The sequence below is a fragment of the Heterocephalus glaber genome, unplaced genomic scaffold (genome assembly GCF_053883595.1).
Source record: "Heterocephalus glaber isolate CG9 unplaced genomic scaffold, H.glaber_assembly_v1.0 deba00001564, whole genome shotgun sequence".
In the NCBI taxonomy this organism is placed as follows: domain Eukaryota; kingdom Metazoa; phylum Chordata; class Mammalia; order Rodentia; family Bathyergidae; genus Heterocephalus; species Heterocephalus glaber.
The window spans coordinates 2,624,567-2,647,452 of NW_028258351.1; the positions used below are offsets into that span (position 1 = coordinate 2,624,567).

Sequence of the window (22,886 nt, forward strand, 5' to 3'; positions counted from 1 at the left end):
AGAAGCTAATGAACTGAGACTGACCTTGATCACTGACTCAGATCCTGCAGCACAGGGCAGTACCTGCTCCTGCTCCCACATTTGCCAACCTCTGCTACAGCGGTAATCAATTTGCTGTCTTGATCTCTCAAGCATATCATACATTTTTTTGATCTACCATTAAGCCTCAAACTTGTGGCCTAATTAAATTACTGAGGAAAAAAACACTGGAATTTTGGACTTGGGCAGGAGGGAAAATTAGAGATAAATATTTGAAAAGAGTGAGAAAATTAAGACCTAATCTCTACACATTCAAAGTCATTGTTAAGAAGAAATTAACTTTCATTTGACTGATTTTTTTATATAAATGCAACCCATCCCGCAGCACAGTAATTAAATCCCAAATACAAAATGCAGAAGGAAGCAATGGAAAAAGCTCAAAGAACAAGACAGGTCTGTATGATCATTGTAGACAGATATAAAGTCGGTGTCAAAGAGTCATCAAAAAGATCTTCCAGTGCGGGGGAGTAATAGAGGGGAAAGGGCAGAAAAAAGCCTTGAGTTAGTGAAATGCAAAAGAGAATGACAGAGGGAGACAGATGGGAAAAAAGAAAAGCCAAGCCTGACCTAGCAAATGAAATAAGCTAATATTGAATTTTGTCAGTGGGCATAAATTTTGTTTCTAAAGAGTGATAAAACCCAATGCAGAAACAAAATTATTCCTATCATAAGGAGGTGGGCAGTACTACATTATGTCAAAGAGGAGGAAAAGTAACCATACAGCTACAGCAAATTTTTAAAAGGCTATATAGCAGCGAGGAAAGTGTACAAGTGTCTACTATGATAAAAAATAGACATGGAAAACAAAGATGAGACTAGAAAGAGTAAGGAAAATAAGTACTAATCATGAAAGCATTAACAAAAATAAAGTAAATCACAGAACTTTCCTTTGCAATATCCATCTAAACACTGTTCCCTGATCTAATGTATCCCCTATAAGCCCCAGTCCTCATAGACAGGGTTCTCCCCACCACCTCTGGGCTCTCACAGAATATTTATGCAAGACTTCTCTGTGGCATTTACTGAAGTTTGCTGTGTGGTCTAGATACACACACACACACACACACACACACACACACACACACACACCGTGCACATACACCATACATGTTGTAAACTGTATTAAACTGTAAACTGCTTAAGTGAGGGGACTGTCTTTATAGTACTGTACCTAGGACCTACTGCCCAAGGCATAGCAGGAGGCTGCATGGATACCTTACAGATACCACGTCAGAAGCCTGGAAATACTGATGGTGAGATTTCATTTAACTGTCAAAGATCTAAGTGTTTACAGGTCAGGTAGAGACCACAGTTCAGGCAACAAACTGATAGTCAAAACCATCTAAACTTGAATTTTAGATCTGGCAATATCTTGGGTCATCTTTAAGTTTGCAAGTTAGTTTTCTGAGCTTTACCTTCTGTTAAGGAAGTAGGATTACTAAGGACTCTATGAGGGTTACAATTCTTTTGGGGGAGGGTGCTGGGGAATGAACACAGGGCTTTCACACTACACTACTTTAAATTTTTTTCCATTATTACAATTCTAATCGTATGATTCTTGTTTCCTTGAAAGCAAAGCATTAGACCATTAATTTTCAATTACTCATACACCACCTTATAATATTTCTTCCTCTTTTTGGTAATTCAAATGCCTTTGTGCCTCATCTTTCCTAACTAAAACTCCTTGAGTTGAGGAAAAACCAGTTTTCTCATCTCCAACACTGCAAGGACCAAAATAAGGATTCAAGGAACATTTACATATTTCATAAAGTGAATGTATTCTTCACGAAAATGCCCACAGGACTATATGCTGGTGTTAGTCAGCCTTGGTTGTATCTTCCTCTTAACCAGTAGTTGGGAGAAGACTGTGACAAACAGCAGTTGGATAAGCTACTTTATAAGACTTGAGGACGTCAAGGCTTTTGCGATTGATAATTTGCCAAAATGAGTTCCCAGGAAAGGCATTTTGTTTTGCAAAGACTAAACTAGCCACAATAGGGAAAAGTTTATTATGCTCCTTAGTTTCCTTCATTCATCAAGAAGCTCAAATAGCAATTACCTACTTTGGCTATAATCATTGGCATCCTAAGAATTATGCGGTGTCACATGGTTGAAAGACAGGATTTGGATTTATAAACCTCAGCTTGACTCCCAGCTCTATCAGTTAGTCTCCATGCTAAAATCACTTAACATCTCTAAGCCTCCGTTTACAACCTATAAAATATAATATTCCTTACTCTTTGAGTTCTTTCAAGTATTACTTGAGGTGATGTCAAATGAGGAGTTCTTATAACTTACAACATGTAAGAATAATATTGTTTTTGTGGCTGGGGATGTAGCTCAGTGGTGCTGCATCTGCCTGGCAAGTGCAATGTCCTGAGTTCGATCCCCAGTACCAGAGGAAAAAAAGAAGAATACTGTTTTTAGATCATCAAACACCCTCACATTGTAGGACATTACTCAAAGCGTGTGTGGCTGAGCTAAATACTAGTGGGCACTCAGTCATTTAGTAGAGAGGATCTGGTTGTTTAGATGAATTTGCTCTGATGCATTTGGGTCCCAAGGCTCCCTTTTCTTTGGGAGTAAAGTGTCCCAAAGTATACCTGGCCTTAACAGAGCTTACTTTGAAACACAGCAGATAAATGAAGAAACTATTGGGTAAGGAAAGGGGCACAGAGTAAGAATGGTGGGGTAGAAACTGTCATTGCATGCATTCTCGCAGGCAAGCCAGCTCAGCATTTTGCTTCGATAGACACCACCTTGGACACCCCACTAGGGATCATCATCTTGCGATCTGAATGCCCGCAGAGGGAGTGTTTGGTTCAACTTTCCCAGAATAGGCCAGGAAATTGCTCTAACTAGCAGAGAACAGCCTGGGGTTAACAGAAAATTCTTATTTATGAGGTACTGGGGATTGGACCCAGGGCATCACACATGGTTATGCAGGTGCTCAACCACTGAACTATATCCTTAGCTCTTTTTAATTTTCATTTTCTGAAAGGATCTCACTAAGTTGCCCAAGCTGGCCTTGAACTTGCGGTCTTTCTGCTTCAGCCTCCCTACTAGCTGGAATTACAAGTGTACGCCACTGCACCCAGCCCAGAACATTTTCATTAATGAAGAGGTATCTTATCTATCATACATGGGTATTAACCCTTAAGGAACTAGAAAATTATGAACTGTGCTTAATCCAAACCTATACTGAACATTACTTAATATTTCTTTAATGAGTTATAAGACAGTTCAACATTATGTCACTGTTTTAAAATCCCAATATACATGTTTCATGGTACTGTTATTGCCTTCTATTAATGGTTTTACATATTTCCCAGTACAGAAGTCCCTTGAAAAAGTCCTATAATTATCATAGATTTCACTGCCTAACAATACAGCTTATTTGAGGTTTTGCTTGTTTGCTTGTTGTTTTGACTCCCAGGTAAATGGAATATTACCACTTCTTAACCTACATTCCAGAAAGGACCTTTAATCTAAATTAAATTAAGACTGTAGACAACTCTGCATAGGAAAGACATGTTCTAACTGTACCTTCAAGCCTAAAAAAGCAACATTTACTTTGGTAAATCAATTCTATGTACTACTAAATCACACAATAGGTGCCCCAAAACTTGTTAAATGAATGTCAATAAAATGTTGCTTTAATCTTTTCCAAAGTATGACTAAACTTAGGGAATTATATATAAAATTTGAAGAAAGTATTTATGCATGTTTATAATTTTTAAGGAAAAAATTCTAACATCTCACTGGTTCCTTTGAATGTCCCAAAAAATAAGAAAAGGCAGAAACATTAAGAACGTAAACAATACCCTCTTGTTTCTCATATTCCATTAGGAGTGGTGCCTCGGGTTCCAGCCTTGGCAAGAGATGTTGCTCCTCCCTAAGGAGGGCACTGCGACATGGAGTCAGTTTCAGAAAGAGAAATATATCCCTGAGCTGGTTTACTTATTATTTGTCTTCCCAACAACAAAAAGCTGAAAACTGCAAAAATCCTATCAGAGAAGTCTGCTAAAATAAATGCAGAGTCCAAAAAACTCAGTGAACCATGCCAATAAGATTTATGACTGGGATCATCCTGGTCTTGCTGCTGTACAACAGACTGTAGTGTGGAACTTTTGACAGGCTATCTCCAAATAAAAGACAGTGTGTGTATCTGTCCCTTTTCTATATCTATGAGAAAATTCCTTCTGTGGAGGTAAAATCATCTGAAACATCCATTTATTGGGAATAAAAAGAAACCTGTCTGGCAAAAACATTTCTATAATTCTATTTGTGAGCTTTTCCTCTCCTGAGAAATGATTCCCTACCTACCAACATCCTACAGTGAATCAGAATCTCAATGCATTTCCTCTTCCTACAAGAGCCATGCATACTCCTGTAAGATCCAGGGCTCCAGAGGCATTTCAATCACTGACTATTTAACTTACCCAGGATATTTTCCAATAATAGTTCTTCAATTTTTTACCCAAGAAAATAATGGTACAGGACCAGAATATGTACTATACATTTAGGGAAGTAAAACCACTCACATGCAGATCAAACTTTAGATGCTATCAACCAAATCTATACCCAGTCTATACATGTATAGCTGCTCTCTACATTATGCTGGATAAGGCACACAAATTTAGGATTTCTTAGTAGAAGGAGTAAATTTAGTTATGCCATTAAATGTGTGTTTTTCTCCCTCTGAGAGAGTAATATAATTTAATTCTGTCCACCACAGCAGATCATTGGTGCTCATCTTTGTCTAGCAATCATGTTTGTAAAGGCCAGAAAAGGTCTGGATAGTTTTTCAGCACAAGCTACTAGTTAAGTATCAGCTGAGGAGGATGAGTTCAACCAACCAGACAGGAGTTCAAGCACCATGAACTGGATTTTCAGAGGCTGATGCATGTGTTGGAGAGGAGGGTGACAGACAACCCTCAGCCAGGGATCACTCTTGCCCTCTCTGACAGCTCCTTTTCCAAATGGATTCCACAACTGCTGGTTAGACTGTCTAAAAGGAGGACATCGTCTACCTTTTCATTCAAAATGTGTGAACTGAGACAAAATGAAAGAAAAAACCCTGATATAATCACTGATCAATTAACGCTTAAGCTCACAGGCACATTCTGTGTCACTGTTTCTGCCTTTTAAAGAATAAACTGAAAAACACTATGCTCTACGGTAATGAAATAAGGACAACTGCTTTAAATTAAATGCAACAAGTGGACTTTGTAACATGATCAAAATCCACCCCAGGTCTTTTCTAAACTCCAATTGTAACTATAATTCCTCTTGAACAATATTTGATGAGAAATATTTAACACTTTTCATGTATTTCCTGTAATTACACATTTATAAAGAAACCGTGGATGTACTTGACAGCTAAACCAAAATGTTTCAAAGTGCTCTTAGACTGCAACTCTTTTTGCTAAAATACAGTATACTAAAAATGAAATAACTTTTCCATTTTAATGTGGTTATGAGCTTCCTGCTAGGGAGCAACCTAATTGAGACTTTTGATGTTAACTTTTTTAAAGACTTGCTATCCTTCATCATCTGTAGAGTATTTTTACTACAGATTTCTTGCAGTCTTTTCAAAGTTGACAAAGGGAAGGGGGGATGAGGTAGGAAAAGGAAGGCTACTTTATCAAAGTCAATGGAAATACAAGGTATTAATTATGCTAAATGAAGAAATATGGGCATTTGGTTACATCTGTGGGTCAGAAATATTTTAATCTGTCCCTGCCAGCCAGCTGCCTTTTTCTGACTCCCCTCCCATTTTGATCAGCTGCAGGAACACATCAAAGCTCCAAAAGTGAGGAAAGCAGCCACAGTAAGATTGTCCCCACCAGAACCCCCCTTCAAGGTTACACTTTTACCTAGAGCGACCACACTGTTATCTACTGCAATCAGTAATAAGGCCATGCCCTTTTCATAGTTTGGCGGCATAGTTGGTAGGTAAACCCTCAGCCCACAGCAATTTAAAAGAAGGAGGTGGGCTAGTAAATGGAAAATAAAAAATTTGTGATATATTGAAAAGAAAACACTGTTTTCAGTTGTTCCTGGTCAAAGCAGAGTTGGAGCACACAGACACAGCTGACTTTCAAGCTCTGCTAAGTCTAAGTCTGCCAAGCATGCTGTGCAGGAGTACAGTGACCGGGAGAGAAACACACTTGTCTGCTATGATCCACAAACAAGTTTTTTGGGTTATTTTTTGGTACCCGGGATTGAACTCGGGTCCTTGCGCTTGCGCAGCAGGCCGTGAAACCACTGAGCTAAATCCCCGACCCACAAACAAGTTTTATTAAAGCAATGCATGGAGACTGAACATTAAGCCTGGAGGAAGCCAACAGCAATCGGTTACATGCGACACAGTCACTGTATGACCAGCGAAGGGACTTTTTACAAGGTCATGTAGAAATTTTTAAAAATCTACTCAGAATATTTTTAAAGTATTTTTGGGGGTCAAGGAATCAGATAATATATTCAGAAGTCAGATCACTACAGCATGCGAGAATTCCACAAAAATATAACCACCCAGCTTTAGATGACAAAAAGCAACATTTAGTGAATGGTATTTCCCTGCATTTAATATAAATCTTTCTACCTAGTAGCATATAAAATTTTGGATAAATGTGTTTATAGATGATTCCATTTTCAATATATTATTCTTGTTTAAGTCAAAGATCACTACCACATATTTTCTTCTATTCAACTGCAGAAATTCTTACAGGGATTTTAATGTAACTTATGGGCACTAATTTATACAAACTAATCTAATCTAATACACAAGTAAACAGGATTCATCTGTTCTAGGACTGAGTTTGAGACTTCTTAATGGCAATTGTTTTCAACAGAAATTACTCAGAATGAAGCACAAATAAACCAGATCTGCCCCGAACATTACATCACATTTTATATAGAAAGGAACATGTTCTAGGCAAAAATAAAACAAAACATAAAACAAAGAACACACAAGTCAAGTGAAAAGACAAAGGGCTTCCCCCTACAGGCCTCTGAAAAGAAGCAGGATGAAGGGCTTTTCACGACTGCTGAGGCATTCCAACCTAATCAAACATTTGAACTACAATATAATTCTCCCACTACTCAAGGATGTTACAAACGTTCAAGACTTCTCTGTATGTATTACAGAGCTACGTGCAGTTTTTATATTCCTAACAATTCAATAAAAACACACACATAATGGTTTTAAGTCAGAATTAAAGGATTTGTAAACATGTTCACCTGAAATTGCCTCACAATTTTACTCCTCGTTTTATGTACCATTTCTTATGGGGGTGGGTGGGTGGACGTTTTACTTTTGTTGATACTTAATTTTTGTCAGAGGTTACATCCACTCACATAAGGAATGTAAAACTAAACCAAACACAACCTCTCAAAGCTGATACTGGGTATACTTTCTCTGATATCAAATTATAACAACATTTAATTTTGAAAATAAGTAGAGGTAAACATATTGATTTTCTGTTCCTATGTATAATTCTTATTGAGTAATCAAAGGCTAAAAAATAATTCCTCACTGAGACAGTAAAGACTATAGCTCTACTCTTAGGCTTTAAAAGACAAAATTTATGAATATATATGAATTCATAAGTGTGGCTTGAAATTAGAAAAATTATGGTTACATATATTTTCATCTTTTGATGTTGAATCATGTCAAGAAAATATACAAGCTGACATAATTTTCCTTTACAAAGAAGAAAATAGATACATGTCTGACAATAAAATGTGAACTTCATATCAAATTGCTGAGCTTTTAGTACTTGTGTTATTAGCTAGCACTTGTATTTCAGTTAGTATTTAAAAAATTTTAAGACCCTCATTTTAAACAAATATAGTCAGACTAGCCTGGCTTTTCTTCTGATATCTAAACAGAATTTCTTCATTGGAGCTGCCTTACTGCTTCATAGATTATTGCTTTCCCTCTTTAAACAAATAACAGTATCAGTTAACTGGCTCTTTGTGCAACTTGAATTTTATTGTTAAGGCATGAGTGTTGAAATTATTTAAAAGCCTGGATGAAGATTGCCTGATATTTGATACAATATTAATGCAATCTGTCTAATCTCAAAGATTCACTACCAAAATTCCTAACAATTTTAATAGCTACATGAATTCAGTAAAACACTTTTGAAAAAGGTACCAGCCATGTTAAGTCTAATTTGATTTTAAGAATGACTCAGAGATTTAGTTTAACTATATTAAAGCAGTTGATGGTGGGTTAAAGCAAAAAACAAATACCAACCACAAAATGTCATGCACATATTCTATCACTCTAAAACACTTGAGAAAAATCTGGCATAAAGGTACAAGCACTAACATCACAAAACATTTGATGGCTCATATAAAGAATAAGAAATGATCTCCCAGATGTTTGCAAGACAAAAAAATAAATCTTTTATAAAAAAATAAACCAGAGTACAAACAAAATATCCAGGATTAAATAAAACTTTAGATGATTAAAATCGACTAGCATTTTATAATATTAATGGTGATGGTTCATCAGAGTCTTATTTCCATGTTTTAACAGCTCCCATTAAAAATGAAAAAAAAAAGTTGCATGCAGGAAGGAGAAGCAAATGGAAAACTAAAGTCATGCATGGTAAAGAATAGGGAGACAGAAGACAGAAGACGTATCAGTTCAGCCAGAAATATACTGAGTAAGGAAATAAGGTAGTTAAAGAAAAGTTGCAATCTAAGGAGAAAACACTTTTAGGAAATGGCAAAATTAAAACAGAAGTAGATATGTAAAATAGATGAATGACGACAAGGTCTTCCTGCACCAAGGGAGTTGTTTAGGAGAAACAGTGTCCGTTTGTGGCCAGCGATAATACTTTCCATTCAATAGAGTTTGCAGCTTGCTGATTCATATGATTGCAGGCTGGCGCCCTGCTGGCGAGCCTCTCCACTGAAATTAAATCCACTCTCTTCAGTTATAAATTATAATGCTCTATAAACAACACTCCCATTGGGAATGGGGGAGTGAGAGAGAGAGAGAGGGAGAGGGAGAGAGGGGGAGAGAGAGAGAGAGAGAGAGAGAGAGAGAGAGAGAGAGAGAGAGAGAGAGAGAGAGAGAGAGAGACTGCAAAAAGAGGGAGGGAGGGAGGAAAAGAGCCAGAGAGGGAGAGCATTTCTGCATAGTCCACTCACTGTTTAATGTTCTGCTCTTCTGCACCAAACAAGGGGAGTAAGTCCTGCACAGATAGCACTCCTGCTGTAATTCATACACTGTTTGATGTAGTGCCCAGAAAGGAAAGTGGGGATAGTAATGGGAGGCTAAGAGGAAAAGCACTTAGAAATCAATGAGTATGCAAGAAGAAGAAAAGAGAGAATAGATTTCATACATGGATTTTTCAAATATATTATTGAATATATCTTTGGAGTCCCTGGGGAGAATCAAAATGAAATAAAGTTCTTGGATTCTACTTGGATAAATTAGATCTACACACTGTATATCTTTTGATATCCAAATCAATCAGAGATATTCTCCCCAAGAAGCCCTAGTAAAACAAAGAAACAGGAAAGCAAAGTTAAAAGTAATCATTCCCAAACGGCCTCAGACAGGGAGTCCAAAGCAAAGAGAAAGTTCACATTACCCACAGATGAACACATTTGTTGTTTTTTATGAACACCTTTTTCAGAATTCAGTGCTAAATTTAGAAGAGAGTGATGTCTCAGTTGTTTAAATGCTGTAGAATTTGTTTGTAAAGAAGGTGGTTTTAGGAGTTATTTTATGCTCCCATCACAAGGTAGAAATGATTATTATTATTATATGCCAATTAGTATCCCAAGGACTTGCATCCACAGGTTATTTATCAACTACAACGGGACATAGTTCCACCTTAAAAAGAGCCTCTGAAATTTCTTACTAAATGATGATACTGAAAACAAAAATAAAAGGGGAGGCAGGGGCAACTCCAACCTGTTCAAATTCAGGTGTGAATGTGGTTTAGGAAAGGTAATAAAGTATAAAACAAAATGAAAGGTGCCATTCCAGGCAGGGAAGTCAGGGAAAAGAATCCTCCAGAAACCCACACTTTCACTTCTCTACCTGATCCTAAGTTTTCCCACAAAGAAACAAGATAAAAGAAACACCACCTCTCTCCTGAAGCCACAGAACGAAGAGGGAATGCAAAGGTGACTGAAATTCCAGGTTTAGACCAAAAGTAATTGTACCAGGCTAAATTCCAAACCCTAAAGAAGACTTTAAAATTAATACATTGACCCAAACCTTAATCAGAGAATTAGGCTTAGTAACAACTTGGATTGTTTTTCCTTAGTGTGTCTGGCTGGATGTCTCTCTGCTTTTGGTTGTGGTGCATACCAAGTAAATTATTTGCTGATAGGTAAATCTCAGCAAATGCTTTTCTTCCTTTGAATGCCTGGTGAGCTTGTTTGGAAAAGTCATTTAAGTCACTTAAAACAATCCCATGAAAAGTAAAACTCAATTCTGAAATAAGAGTATAACTTAGAGCTTAAAAATAAATTAAATAAAGGAAACATTAAAAGATAAATGGAGCAGGATGCTCTGCGGCTGAGGTAATCTGAGTGGAGAGGGAAGAAGGAGGGTTACATTAATAAATGATTAAAAGGCCTTAACAAGGGCCTATCAGGTTGACCAGGAAAGCATTCCTCTTCTCTGCTCCTCCCTGAGACCACCTTTTTTACATTTGTTCTCAATGCAGATCAATATGGTTTTCATTTGCTGATTTCCATAATGCCACATGTGATCTGCCAGCCTGACATAATGAAGGTAGAAAGAGCTGAAGTCATTTGAACATTCTCGCTTGCATGACTGTCGCCAGTTCACCAAATGCCTGTTATCTGAGAGCCAATATCTTTCTCTTGCTTATTGACAAATACCAGAGAGGTTTACTAATTCGGTCTTGGGTGGCAAATTTAAGTCAAACTTCAAACTAAATATTACTTTTCTTCTGCAGCTCCTCCCATCACTCTAACTTGTAATTTAAGCTTGGTTAAATAAAGAAGAACAAAATTTAAGTGTGAATTATCCATTTTTGAACACAAATGCTCTCTTTTGTTGATAAAGCAATAAATCACAAAGAATAAAGCACAAATACTTTATGTTGGTTCCAAAGCTACAGGACATTTTATAGCCCCAGCACAAGTTCTCCTCTGATATATCATTTTAGTTAGACCACGATTACTTGTCTCTGATAATGTTCCTGAAGATTCATATCACACTTGACAGTTGTTAACGTTTTCTCTTTTCTAGAGTTTCTTTGATAAATGCTACGGTACGGAGAAATTCACACACATACATGACAACATCTCAGTCTTTTTTTCATTAAATAGTAGAATGGGCTTGTCCAGGTCACCTCACGCAAGAGCCTTCTATGATGCTCGAAATGGATTATTAAAATTTTTCTACTGCTTACTGACCACCTTTGCATACTGAAAAGAATTTCAAGAAAAAGTGCAGACGAGGAATACAGTGAACCCTCAAGTTACGACTGGCCTGACATACAAAGAACTTGGGTTAATTAGGTAATGGAAGATTCACCTGCCTCTTGTTATCTATAGCATGTACCCAGGTAAACATCCAGATCTCAGCTGTACTGACTTACAACCAGCTTGAGTTACACCCAGCCCTTGGAAACCTATCAAGTTTGTAAGTCAAGGGTCCACTGTACATTTCTGAAATGATTTATCTTTTGCAAGCCAAAACAAAAACCAAAAAACAAAAACAGGTGCACTGAATCAAAATGATTCTTCAAAGTTTTTTTCTTGTTTTGTTGTTGTTGTTGAGACAGAGTTTTGCTTAGTTGCCAAGTTGATCCTCCTGCCTCAGCCTTCCTGAGTGCTCAAACTATAGGCATGTGCCAGCACACTCAGCTTCAACTTTGTATCTAAAAATTAAAAATATATTTAATCCCAGTGCCTTCATTTATAATAAATTTTATTTCTTTTTACATTAGATACATTTAATGAATATTCTACTGATTAAATGAAGTCATGCTTTAACCTCTGAAGAACGTAAAAGCCTGTGGTGGCAGTTTTGTTCTAAAACTATGAAAACCAAATCACAGAAATTTACCCAAAAAACCTCCCAGTGTTCTCCCAAAAAGGCAAACATGTCCTGGTAGGATCAGCACACAAAGTTTTAAAAAGCTACATCTCCAAATACTGCATTTGCTCTAACTCTCAGATCTCAATCTTTGCAGAATTATGGCTTTTTTCTTTCCTCCCCTTGCTTCTTTTTCTTCTCTTCCTCTTCCCTCCCTCTTTTCAGCTAAGGGCCTGCTGGTTCAAAACAAAAGTGTAGGAAGCCAGTGTAACAAGTATCTAAGGAAAGGTCCTGCAAGAGACCAGAGTGGCGCTAGGGAGACGAACATCGCGTTAACTTCCTCCGCCTGGCTTCCCCTCTCCAAGTGAATGGACTGTTGTCTCACTGACAATGAAAGGGAACCAAGACAAGGAGACATTTAAGCAGGCTGCTTTCAGAACAGATACTGTCCAGTGTTTTGGGTTTTGCTGTTGTTAATTCTTTCAGAAAATAGTAGCAGATTCTACCCCCAAAATGGGAAATAAAAAGTTCACATATTACCATATCACTAAAAGCTCTGGTTATGAATGCTGTTGAGTTCTGATATAAAAGTTGATAATGAGGTAAACAGCAAAGTGTAGCAAAACAAAAAACAGGGTAGGGAATATAAATATTCTAAAGGCTTAAAGTGAAAATAATGTATTTCAGGGACCTTTCTCTGGGGCTCAGACGTTTGGATTATATAACCCAACAAGCTAAATTAAGAAAACTGGAGATGTTACATTACATTGGGGTTTGGTGAGGCTGGAGGAACTATTCAGATAGCATCTTAAACACACTGCTTCATCTCTTTCTCTCTGACATTTGCAGTAAAAACAATTATTAAAATAGTAAAAAACAGAAAAGGTAATCTTGCCCCGATATGAACCAAGAAGCAGGCAGGAATGACTTATCAGTCTAGTGCAACTAGCGGTAGACTACCCTACAGGAGACTTGGCTAGTAACAGTTTTGCTTTACTTGACCTTTAATTACCACACTGAAAGACAAGTCAGACTAACACTGCCCCACATCAACACATTATGGTAACAATAGGTTAGTTTCAATAGTTGAAAAGACTATCATAAAAGGTGGTATTACAATCAGAACAGACTTCTAAAGTGAGGTAAAGGGAGGAAGGGCAGGCGAAGTCCAGTTCTTTGCAGAAGTTATCTGAAGACAGAGTTCAAGTGCAACTGACAGGCAGGAGAAAAAAAGATGAAGGTTCTTTTGAGCTCTAATATACTCAGGAGGACAAGAAAAATTGTGTTAGTATAGGATGGTAGAAACTATGTTTTAAATAAAGTAAGTAGGAAAGGTATTATCTCGTGTGAAGTCCAGACAGTACAAAAATAAGAGTTCAACAATAAATGTTCTCTTACAGAATAAAATAAAATCTTTGGGAGGCTATAGTTTCGTTGTCCTCTTTGGAACAGTGACCCCACTGAAATGAGCCCATCATTCACTGCTTTGCAGAGATGAAGAAGGAAAATAACAAGGAACCCACAGCATGGGGAGATTGTGCTTTGTTTTTTTTGTGAAATATAACTTCAAAAGTTTGTCTTCATAACAAAGCAACAAAACGATGATCTCCTCCCAATTCGAATGCATGCATCACTTCCTGGGCAGTATTCTTAGATCTGCAGTCGGCTTCCACTCCTAACCTGAGCAGTATGTTCTTCATAGTTTTAGCCTCTTCTGAAAAATCACCTTAGTCGGCCTGCTCTATACCTCTGCCTAGAACACTGCTTTTCCTGGGTACAGGACAAGAATCCTACATCTATATTTCTTACAGCCAACGTGGGTGCATTTTAGGAACATTCCCCAAGCTTACAGGAGCACTGTGAGTGTGGAAACCCAGAAGTCTTACCCAGTGGTATCTGCATCCACAACAGCACTGGCAAGAGGACCTGCATATTGTAGTCATTTAAGACACTGATGTGAAAGACTGGAACGGTTGGACACAAGGAGAGGGTGTGCACTAGTCCTTGACATGTTTTTTTAAAAGGATAGTAATAAAATAAGCGTAGAGAAACAGAGAGGAGGAAGTAGTAGCAACAGGAGTAGGAGCAGCAGTAGTTGTTGTCACTGTTGTTTTAAATGAGTTGGAAGTGTAGGTGAGAGCGAGTTGTCTAGATGTGGAGACACCAAAATCTGCAGCTCAGTCACAGAAATCAGCATTTGAAATTTACTCCCCTACCACTAGGCTCCTAGAGAACTCTGAATCACTGCAAAAGAAGGTTTGAACAAGGGTAGAAAACCATGATCATGAATAAAGGAAGGATTTATAGTCACGTTTAGCAAGTGAGAAATGAAATGATGAGGTAAGGACCTTATTAGCAATGCTAAGGTCAAGCCCAGGTCAGGATGGGTTAAGACAGAAAAGCCCTGTCACAAGCTCCAGAAGCAGCCTGTTTGGTTTTAGACATTTTAAATTTGGCCTCAGTTTCCTTAACTCTAAACATAGCAGCAACCACAATCTAATTATTAGAAGTTATACAAAAGCAAATCAAAGTGTGATCAATCAGTGAGAGTTACTGAAGAGCGCTGTCAAACATCTGTTGAAGAAAGATACATAGGACAGACTATATTATTTCTTGATCTCTTATAAGGTCACAGTGGTGGCAAATTTCTATTTCTAGAACATATAGGGCTCTGTCACACATCTTGTGTAATCGTTCCCACTTTTCAGTCCACGTGGGTGGTGGTTATTATTTTTAATGTATTCCGACTTCAGTCACTCATAAATAAGCTTACCTATTCCAATGACCACAATAAATGATGAGAAATAGCACACTGACCCATAAGCAGCAAAGACCCAGAAGGCAACACTTAAAACATAAACTGCCAACAGTAACCTGATCAGGTTTCATAAATCAGGGCAGCAATGGCCCTAAAGAGTGGGAAGGAGAGCTCCAGTAATTGCAGCCTTCTGTCTGGGAGCATACTGTAAAAATAGCCAGGGTAAGCAATCCTCCTGACCAATCAATAGACTCCTATTAACCTCCTGGCCAATTACAGGATGATTGGCTAAGCAAACAAAGAATTATTGGCTGTTTAGTTGGGACTTTATTCTGGCCCCACTCTTCCCCTGTTTCTCATTCTGTTCCGCCTCTCCTCCCCACCCCCTTTCCTGTTAGGAAAAAACATCTGCAAACACCTGATATTCATCTAAGTCCCTGCAGTTGTACAGTCTTGTTAAATTGTTACCACCTTTTCCACAAGCAGTTTTGGCAATTAACCTCATGGCCAGAGACTTCAAAGAAAACAACTGTTGAGTTTAACCTCTCGGAGCTACCATAGATTCTTTTATGATTTTTCCTGAAACACTTTCATCCGCAGACAAAAAATGCAGACTGATAAAATTAATGTTTATTTTAATATTTGCTTAATTTATTAAGAAGACAAACGCCTGAGACATTCACCATAACAGGGTGTACTCCCTTCTCAAAGTCTCCACAAAGTGGGGTTTTATTTTAATTTACATTCCCAACACATGTGTGCTTCTCTGCTCTTCCACAAATCCTACATTTGCTGGAATCCAAGGATTTGATACATTTGACCCGCTTTTGCCCTTGTTCACAAATCTCTCATATGTTTCTCAAAACTGTTTAAAAGTTCAGAATGAAAAATGCATGTAAAATTAATACTAAGAACCAAAGTTGCCATTAAAAATCTATTTTCATTTTATATTTTTACCCTTGCAGATATACTTTTTACATTAAAAGCAGGGCTAATCCCCAACTCTCATGAGAATAAACTACTAGCAATAAAGATTAAAATATATGACTGAGCAAGCAGTACAATTCTTCTCGAGTAATCTTGTGGCCTGAGTATTTCAGTGCAATTCATGCTATATCACCAGCTTTTTACAGCTGTGCATAATAATAATGGGCCTGATCTTACCAGCTGAAGGCAGGTTTGTGGAGGTGTGTTAACTCCTTCAGGCCACAAAGTTCATTTAGAATTTTAATAAAAGTGATTAAATATTTAGTATATCCTGAGAACTACTGATTTCTCCTCTTTCTGGCAAGGTTAGGCCTTATAAAATTGCCACTAATACTTCTACCACTCTTTGTGAAACCCGAAGAACTCTGCAAACTAAAAGTTTACAGTATTTGCTTTGCCTTTCTAGAAGTATCACAGGGTTGAAATAACAAATTTGTAACAAACATAATGAAGCTTTTGTTTGATATTTACAGTTACTAATATCTTCACGTTATAATTAATTCCACAAAAGTTACAAATAGCTTTTCTGGAAGAAGACACTTGACGGTACAGTCCTGGATGAGCTGATGATTTTGTTGAGGGCCTGGATTTAACCAAGTAACACATTTTAGCCAACAGCACCAGCCCCACAAGTCTAGAAGGAAGGAAACGCAGTTCCAACATATTTTGGAGTGAGACAGAATGGGAATAGATGGCCACTTTTCCTTTTGTTCTTGTGTGGGGGAACACAAATAATTTTACTATCTTGTAGGGATCTTGTAAGGTTAAAATGGAGTTGATGATATAATGCAAAAGGTCTAAACTGTTTTAGCTAGCCTGAGCTGTTTCAAAAATCAGGAAATATCTATAAAAAATGTGAATTTCCTGTCTCTCTTGGCTAAATGGACAGTCTGGCAAGGCAGAGCCCATGTTTCTGCAGTGGCAAAGTGGAATGGAGCACCAGCAGCAACATTAACACAGGTGATGGGCTAGAGCCCCCACCACTTACACCTGAGCAACACAGCATCGCAGTGACTGAACCCTCCATGAAATGGCTTAATGTGGTATTTGGAACAGTGTCTGGCACATAATGTCTGGGACATAATAAGTACTCAATAAAAGGCATTATAGGAAGGACACCAAGTGAAATTAGTTCACTTTAAATTTGAGGCAAGTGACATAAATGTATTAGCTAAAAGTTTTATCAGGCAGAGACTATATCAAGCTCTGGAAATAACAAAAACTTTTATGTGAAATCTGTGAGATACATATATGCAGTTTTGTAAACCTTCTGGGAGTTCCTACTTACCTAAAATTTCTATAGCACTTACTTTTTAGAATCCTTCTTGTGGAATTTAGCACATACTATACCTTGTATTGGTATGCATTCCTAAGCAACTTATAAACTGAAGCATACTGGAGAATATAAAAATGTCCGTATTCAGGCAATTGAGAAAATGGCCATTCTGAAACATGGAAACAGGTAAGTGATACTAAGGAGGAATAATTGTTGATAAAGAGAAATTTAATAGATTTACTTTGACATAAGAAACAGTCATCAGGAAAACAGTGAAATGTATGTGGCTTGAAATATTTTCATTTTCTTCAATAAGTGAAAGCTCTCCTCTGAAATACACATTAAATCACAAATTTGCATAACTACTGTACTCAAACATAGTTTAAAGATCAGCCTCGACTGAGCATAAAGCATACACTCTGAACTTGTAAAATCCAAATTAGGGACTTGCTTAGGTGAGCACGCACAACCCCATCTTTTCATAGTGTTTGTGAAGACTTTAAGAAACCGAAGAGCATCTTCAGTGGAAAAGAAATGCCTAGAATTCAAATCTGCCACATCAATTCAAGACGCTTTCGTTTGCATCTTCATTTTCGCTCTTTTTTCAAAGCCACAAACCATAGTACCAATTTATTAGGACATTTTACACACACACACACACACACACACACACACACACACACACACACACACCTGAGGGGTAGTAAGCAGAAACACTCCTAAGAGGTCAGCGATTTTAAACAATATGAAACTGAAAGCAAGTGTCACAGAGTGGTTCAAACTGGTACATAAGTGACCTTGTGCTAGTACTGTGCCAGCCATAGGGGGCAATCATACAAAGGGGGATGAGTCCTCTGATAGAGGAGGGGAAGGAATGCAGAGAAAAGAATAAAAACATGTCTTGCCTGTGGTCCCACCACTTGGGAGGCTGAGACAGGAGGATCACCAATTCTATGCCAGACCGGGCTACACAGCAAGTTCAAGGCCAGCCTGGACTTGCTGTGAAATTGTCTTACATCTCCCTCCCCAGTCCCACCCATCCCCACCCTCCCACCCCCATGCCAAAACAAAACAAACAAGGATTTAAAAAGTATCCTCCAAGAAGATGAAAGGTAATCTTAGATTCCAAGAGTCTCTTGGAAGTAGCCAGGGAAGGCTTGATGGATTCTGCAAACAAGTGGGCCTGGGTTAAAATTTGTGAGGGAAGAAAAAAATAAAATATGTACATGAAGTTCAAATCAAACCCAAACCCCATCCACTCCTGTTAAAGAGATCTTTCATAATCAACAGAACTCTCCAGAGAGGAAAATGATTTCTGGTCATACTCACTGCAAGATTTAGATTATTTCCTTTTAATTTTTATATTCCTGGTCAAGTTCAGTCAAAGGAGGAGGGATATTTGTGCTGAACGTTTAAGCACAATTTCTAGAAGGAACATTAAATGACACAAGGGCCTGGCGCTATGCTGTACAGTTCAATGAACTCCTGCACAGATCAGCAAGATGGTTGGAAATGCCTCTCTCCGTCTGTTTTTCATCTCCAATGTCTGTGTACTCAGTAGAGTGTGAAGAGAGCTTCTCTTCTCCTCCCAACATTCTCCCCATGGTCCTCCCCCCACCCCCTCTCTCTCCATAGCCCCTGCAGCAGAGAACAGGAACTAGAGCAAATGCTTTTGTGAATTAAGAGATCTTGTGAGCGTAAATTTGGTCAGGCTGCTCCTTTCTGCAGGCCAGACCCCGCTGCTGCCCCAGGATGTGAACTGTCAGTTTGCATAGCTGGTGATGAGTTGCAGAACCATCAGCAAAGGTGAAGACGGCAGAAACAAGAAAGATTCAAGACTGGTGGAAATCATTTCACAAGGAAAATTTCAGCCATCAGTGGGAGGAAGCTTTGAAAAATGCTGCCATTTCCGAGTCAGAATGAAGGAAAAATTAAATTACTGCCGGTGAGGCGAGCCAAAGTTGCATCTCCCTCCAGGGAGAGTTTTGATAATGGTAAACATTTGACAGCTGGCCTAGAGTTGTTATCTTGTTCTAACAGTTGTTATGGTCTAAATGAATATTTCTGATAAGGAAACAGAAAGAACATTTAAAACACTTTTGTATTTTTCTGTTTCAAACCTTACCGGGGTGAGACAAGCAGGTTTAGAGCAATTTGTCACCGAGGGCCCCCTCAAAATCCTACAATGATCCTGGTCCAGGAATCTTACCAGTATCATTATTTCAGTTAATCTATATGAAGAAATTCTTTGATGGAAATCAACTTACTAAGAAAATGTCTTTAAACTGAAAAAAATCAGACCCCCCAAATTCAAAGACCCAATTCAAAAATGGGCATCTGAAATGAACAGACATTTCTCAAAGAAGTAAAAGCAGCAAATAAATATATGAAAAAATGTTCAACGTCACTGGTCATTCGAGAGATGCAGATGAAAACAATGCTGAGATTCCACCTCACCCCAGAAAGAATGGCTGCTATCAAGAAATCAATCAATAACAAATGCTGGCGTGGGTGTGGGGAGAAAGGAACCCTTCTCCATTGTTGGTGGGAGTGTAGACTGATGCAACCACTGTGGAAATCAGTATGGAGATACCTCAAAGAACTAGGGCTAGAGGTCCCATTTGACCCAGCTATTCCCCTCCTGATATCTTCCCCATAGAATTAAAAGAATCATACCACAGCGATATTTGTGCACCCATATTTATAGCGGCACAGTTTGTAATAGCTAAAGCTTGGAAACAGCCCAAATGCCCATCAACTGGAAACTGGATAAAGAAAATGTGGTTTTTTAATAAAATGGAGTACTACTCAGCCATAAAGAATGAGAAACTAGAGTCATTTATAGCTAAATGGATGGATATTGAGGCCATACTCTTTAAGTGAAATAAATAGGACACACATGTATAAATACAGAATAGTTTCTTGTGTGAGAAACTGAAAGTGTAAATAAGGATTAAAAGGATTAATAATGAATAACTGATACTTTGAGATAGGAAAGGGTCCAAAGGTGTAAGGGTGGTGGGAGGGGAAGGGGAAAGGAAAGAAGGGAAAGGAAAAATTATGAGAAAAGAAAACAAAATGGAAATGAAGTCTATGTAAATAGGGAAGGGTGGAGGGGGTGAAGGGCGCACAGGTAATCGGGGGGGAAAAAAAAACCCAAGATACATCATGTACAGGTACAAGCACCCAATGATAAATGTAAACATATTGTATACCTAAAATGTACCAATAAAAGAATTTAAGAAAAGGAAAAAGAAAAGAAAATGTCTTTAACCTTTGGCTTCATCAGCTACCATAAAACCAATTCTAATACCTGACTCAAAGAAGTCAAGAAAATAAAGGGTTAATGAAAGCAATCTTAAATGATAGGCCCAAGAATATGCACAGAAATACTGTGTTGTTAAATGAATAGGTTTGTTTTCTTTTAAGCTACTGAGTCAATTATAAAATTCTAAACTTACACAGATTTTATTATTTTATAAAACTATTAGGTCAAACATTTCAGAGAGGCAACAGAGATCAAGTAGCCAACATTTTAAACCTAATAAGGACTGCTTACTGGGTGTCTGAGAGTTTTGCAACACCAGAAGATGTAGAATGCCTGAAGGGATGTTGCATTATAAAACACTTGCTCAATTCCTATATATAGCATAAGAAAACAAGTCTGAGTTATTGTCTGAAGCGTTCCAGGTCTTCACAGGCACTGGGTCTGTCATAGTATCTAGACATACGTGCAGAAGGCTCAGAGCAGATGGGAGGGAGTCCCTGGCCTTATATGGATTTGCTGATTGTTGTGTCTTCCCAGAGAGAAGCCAAGTCCTCAGAATACCGTGACCCTCTCAATCTACCTAAAAAAAGAATATTGACACTCCCAAATTCACCGTCTCTTACATTCCACTAGACAAGAGTTGTCCACTGGCAAAAGACAGGGACAATGACAAAAAGCAAATAAGAGAAAGGAGCTGGAAAACTATGCTCTTGGGGAATGAAAAATAACTTTAAACTTATTTTCTAGGGAAAAAAATCTGAGCATTACTTGCCTAAGATATAATTGGCATAAAGTTATGGGATTTTACTATTTAATATTCTGAAAAAAACTTCACTGAGCATCTACTTGGTGCTACCCATAGAGGATTCAGTCTCTATTCAAAACAGCAGTGGGACACGAGGCCAACCAAGTCACCCGACCTGGTCAGGAGCTATCCTGTCTTTCTGTGACTTAATACTTTAGAATCCACTTGCAATCATTGTCTTGACCAAAGGAAAACTTTGTCCAAAATCTTTCCCTCTATTTTTCTTTAAAAACCAAAATCAGAAGACCTACCTTAACTCTGCATTTGTGGGAAGAATTTCATTATTTTTTCCCCCAGGGACCCTGACCTGCCTTAATATGAGAGTATATAAATTGATATTAAAGTATGGTATTTTGAGAATGTTTCAAAGTAAGGTCAAACTGGTGTTTAAAAGCCCTACTAGTGCAGGCTAAAATAACAGTCTGGCTGAGCAGTCTGAAGTGCAGCTGACTCCAATTACTAAGTACATCCTAGTGATGTTTTTCACTAAAAAGAACAATGCAAGCGAGTCTTTGAGTTCAAAAATAAAGTCAAAGAGACCTTACTCCTGAGCTAAGTGGGATAAATTATCCCAATACTGTAGTCATATAGGCGGCTGACAGTTAACTTCACCTTTTACCAATGAAAAGAGTTGATTTCTTTCTTCAATAAACAGAAAAAGAGATGAGAAAAATTCTAAAAGAGAATAAATTCTAGATGAAAATGCTTCTTTTGACAAAAATAAAATTTTTAAGAAACGTATGAGAATTTATATGTAATGTAAATACTATAAAATGATGGAAAAGTACTTACAAATAAATTGGGTTTTTTTGTTTTGTTTTGGTACCGGGGATCAAACTCAGGAGGCAGAACCACTGAGCTAAATCCCTGGCCCACAAATAAATTTTTAAAAACATCTTATTGTAGGGAATTTCACACACCAAAATCGATAAATATAGACAATGCATCCATCACAAACTCCAACCGCCATCAAGTCAGGCCAATCTGGCATTGTCCACACCCTCTTCTTCCCTCTTTCTATATTTTGAAGCAAATCTCAAATGTCATCAAATCCACTTTTGTCAACACAGTATATGAAAAAACACAGACCTTCCAAGCATGTTATTCTATACTGACTGGCTTCACCTGCATTCCTGAGTTAAATTTTTTTCCTAATGATAAGCCCTCCTCCACCACCGTTTTCACTAGAATTAACTTCTACTCTCAGGGAACTATACAAATCTAGTTAAGTAGGAAGCACTTATGAGGTACACAGGATTTTTGTTTTTACATGAGAGCTGATGACTTCCGTGTACCCTTCCATATTTTTATTCCTCTATGCAAACATCCGCTCTGAAAAGTGCTCCTCTATTACCAAAACTGGGGTCACATCAACCAACACCAAGGAAGGCAACATACTAGAGTAATTAAGACATCAGCTTCAATCATGCAGATCTGAATTTAAATCTGGCCCTCCCAATTAGTAACTATGTGTCCTTGGTCAAACTACTTAACCTTTCTGAGTCCCTGTCTCTTCATCTTTAAAACTAAACTAATCACTACATCACAGAATTGTTAGGAAGATTAAATGTGATAATATATACAAAGTGCATAGCCAAGGGCCTTAATAGTAAACGTAGTTCTTTTTTAAAAAATCAACCAAGAGTCTTACAAGTAATACATATCAATGATGAGAAAATATACGTAAATGGGAAAAAAGAGGAA

The 22,886-nt window shown here is 37.8% G+C and overlaps 1 protein-coding gene and 1 long non-coding RNA gene across 16 annotated transcripts in view; one reads left to right on the top strand and one right to left on the bottom strand.

Moving 5' to 3' along the window:
• Bcas3 (BCAS3 microtubule associated cell migration factor) overlaps positions 1 to 22,886 on the bottom strand; it is a 583,853-nt gene that overhangs the window by 205,798 nt on the left and 355,169 nt on the right. The gene's annotated exons all lie outside the window — the stretch shown is intronic.
• Positions 1 to 22,886, top strand: part of LOC147823778 (uncharacterized) — a 70,948-nt gene that overhangs the window by 44,337 nt on the left and 3,725 nt on the right. The gene's annotated exons all lie outside the window — the stretch shown is intronic.